At 37.3% G+C, this 3,652-nt stretch overlaps 1 non-coding gene across 1 annotated transcript; it reads left to right on the top strand.

Annotated features, from left to right (window-relative positions):
- Window positions 1-1,462: 1,462 nt before the first annotated feature.
- LOC128281887 (small nucleolar RNA R71) lies at window positions 1,463-1,568 on the top strand. Its single transcript, XR_008272170.1, has one exon. It is a non-coding gene; the product is annotated as a small nucleolar RNA R71 (small nucleolar RNA).
- Window positions 1,569-3,652: the final 2,084 nt, after the last annotated feature.

Raw genomic sequence — 3,652 nt, forward strand, 5'->3', positions numbered from 1 at the left:
CATCACCTACTCTAAGTACCAATTTACCGTCACCGATGTTGATCACGGCTCTAGTAGTGGCTAGGAATGGGCGCCCTAAAATCAAGGGTACTTCCACATCTTTATCCATGTCAAGCACAACAAAATCAACAGGGAATATAAATTACCTACTTTTACAAGTACGTCTTCTATAATACCCCTGGGATATTTAACAGATCTATCGGCTAATTGAATACTCATCCTAGTGGGTTTAGGTTCCCCAAGACCAAGCTGTTTAAACTTTTTATAGGGCATCAAATTAATACTAGCGCCTAAATCGGCTAGTGCTTTTTCAATATTCAGATTACCAATTAAGCAAGGGATAGTAAAACTTCCTGGATCTTTTAGTTTGTTGGAAGCTTATTTTGGAGTATGGCGAAGCACTTCTCATTGAGTTCTACTGTAGATAAGTCCTCAAACTTCCTTTTATTTGTTAAAAGCTCCTTTAAAATTTTGCGTATGTAGGCATCTGCGAAATAGCTTCAACAAAAGGTAAGTTGATATGTAATTGCTTAAAAAGTTCAAGAAACTTACCGAATTGTGCATCAATGTGATCTCTTTTTAATTTTGCTGGATATGGAACTGGTGGTGAATATTCCTCCGGTACTGGTTTGTCACTATTTTCAGGTTTTTCTTCCCTCCTTTCACTTTCCACGGCTTCTTGTGCTAACTTTTTTTCAGATTTCGCTAACACTTTCCCACTCCTTAGTGTAACTGCTTTGACATGCTCTCTGGATTTAGTATTACTAAATAAATTTTCTGATGGTCTTTCCGAGATTAGTTTAGACAGCTGGCTTATCTGAGTTTCGAGCCCTTGGATCACTGCTTGTTGATTCTTAAGTGCTGTCTCGGTATTTTGGAAACGGGCTTCTGACACTGAGATGAATTTTGAGAGCATCTCTTCAAGGTTCGGCTTCTTCTCTTGTTGATAAGTTGGCTTTTGAAAGCCCTGAGGATTTTTTGCCTTTGGATTTCCTTGACCACCCCAGGAGAAATTTGGTTGGTTCCTCCAACCTGCATTATAAGTATTACTGTATAGGTTATTTTGAGATCTAAAGTTATTGTTACCCATATAGTTGACTTGTTCCTCTTCGATTGTAGGATTGAAGGATTGGCATTCTGTATGCACACCTCCTCCGCTTGAGTCACACCTTATTACTGGATGTACTGCGTAGAACCAAGAAAACTAACAATCTTTTTATTGAGAAGTTTTACCTGATTTGACAACATAGTAACTGAGTCGACGCTATAAACGTTGGATGTTTTCGTTGGCTTTGTCCTCATAACTTGCCACTGATAGTTATTCAGTGACATTTTCTCTATAAATTCATAGGCATCTTCTGGTGTTTTATTGTTGATGGTTTTACCAGCAGCTGCGTCAATCATTTGTCTTGTCGAGGGATTCACACCAGTGTAGAACGTTTGAACTTGTAGCCAAAGCGGTAACCCATGGTGAGGGCACCTTCTCAGTAAGTCCTTGTATCTCTCCCATGCATCATAAAGTGTTTCTAAATCCATCTGTACAAAAGAGGAGATATCATTATGCAATTTAGCCGTTTTAGCCGGTAAAAAATATTTTTGTAAAAATTTCTCGATCATTTGTTCCCAAGTAGTGATAGACCCTCATGGTAACGAGTTCAACCACTATTTAGCTTTGTTTCTCAGTGAAAAGGGAAATAAACAAAGACGAATGGCATCATCAGAAACACCATTGATTTTGAATGTATCGCAAAATTCAAGACAATTCGCCAAGTGCGTGTTGGGATCCTCTTCCTGCAAACCATCAAACTGAACAAATTGATGTATCATCTAAATTGTGTTAGGTTTTAGTTCGAAATTATTTGCAGCAATAGTAGGTCTAACTATATTAGACTCAGTTCCTATTAAAGAAGGTTTAGCATAGTCATACATAGTACGTGGAGTAGGATTTGGATTAGCTGCAATTGCAGGAGGCAAATGATCGCATAGATTTTCGGCCATCTCTTCGGTTGGGGTTTGAGTATCATCTTTTCACTCGTTCTCTTTATATCGTAAACTACGCCTTATTTCTCTTTGATTTTTACGAATTGTGCGATTGATTTCTTCGTCAAAAAGTAGTGGTCCTGATGGGCTTCTTCTAGTCATAAACTATAAATACCTGACAAGAGAGAGAAAAAATAAATTAATAAATAATAAAATAAAATAAAATTGCAAGAAAAATAAATGGCTAAAGTAATAAAAATTTAGTGTTCCTAATATTTCAATTCCCCAGCAACGGTGCCAAAAACTTGATCGCGTGATTCGAAACAAGTAATAAATATTTATAATGAAGATCAGACCTAGACTAACTAGTATCACGATGAAAAGACAAGCGCACCTATCGAACAATAGTATAGCAACGGCAAGACCGAGATATTGTACCCAAGGGAACCAAAAGTACTAGTAATAACTATCTTTTTTATTATCTAGCCTAAGAATAAAAGGGGTTTGTTTTAATTAACTAATTATTTAAACTAAGAACGTACAGAGAAAAGAATTGGGGAATTGCTTTTGGGAAAATCGATTGACTTGAGACAATACCTAAGGAAAAATCCACCTAGACTTGTTAATCTGGCTCCGAATCGGATGATTTATTCATTCAACTTGTTTCGTAGAGATCCCTAAGTTATGTTATTATCCCTATTCAAGACTAATAACGTCTAATCCTTAGATTGAATAACCGAGACTTTTCTCTAATTAACACTCTAGGGTTGCATTAACTCGATCTATGGCTCCCCTTATTAGGTTTCACCCTAATCCGAAAAAATCTTGTCACCTTATTTCTCGGCGTGCAATCAACTCCGCTTAATTATGGAAAATGTACTCTTAGACAGGGTCTATTCCTCCTCTGAATAAGAGCGTGTCTTGAATTAGTATCCTGGGATATCAAAACAAGAATTAAGAACACATAATTAAGAAAAATTTAAATATTTATCATACGATTCAAAAAATAATAACAAGATTCGTCTTAGGTTTCATTCCCCTTAGGTATTTAGGGGATTTAGTTCATAACTAAATAAGAAAACATCTCAGAAGAATAAAGAATACAAAACATAAAGAAAACCTAAAACTCCTGAAGGGAAATTGAGGAGAGATCTTCATTCTTGATGATGAATCCCGCTTCTGAGATGGATCAATCGGCTTCCTTAGGGTAATTCCTTACCCCTATTCTCCGTCTCCCCATTTCTCCTCCTCTAATGCGTATTTATAGGCTTTGGAATGCCTAAAAACCCTCAAAATTGGCTTTTTCGAATTGAACTCAACTTGGGATCGGTAGGGACACGCCCGTGTTCGATTACTTCAGGCTGTGTTTGAGCCTGCCAAATTGACACGGCCGTGTGGTCTGCCTGTGTGAGGAGGTCCAGGCCGTGTTGATTTCGTACTTTCGCCCATTTTCTCTGTTTTTGGCCCATTTCTCGTTCCTTTCACTCTCCTATGCTCTCTTAAGTATAAAATATGAAATTAAAGCATTAGGAGCATCGAATTCACTAATTCTAATAAGAAATCATCCATAAAATGCATTAAACATGGGGTAAAATTATGTATAATTTACGGTTTATCAACCGGGTTCTTCCTCGGTACGTGCTACTGCCGAAGTTTAGCACCCGTTCCTTGA

This window comes from Gossypium arboreum, chromosome 1 (assembly GCF_025698485.1).
Source record: "Gossypium arboreum isolate Shixiya-1 chromosome 1, ASM2569848v2, whole genome shotgun sequence".
Taxonomy (NCBI): domain Eukaryota; kingdom Viridiplantae; phylum Streptophyta; class Magnoliopsida; order Malvales; family Malvaceae; genus Gossypium; species Gossypium arboreum.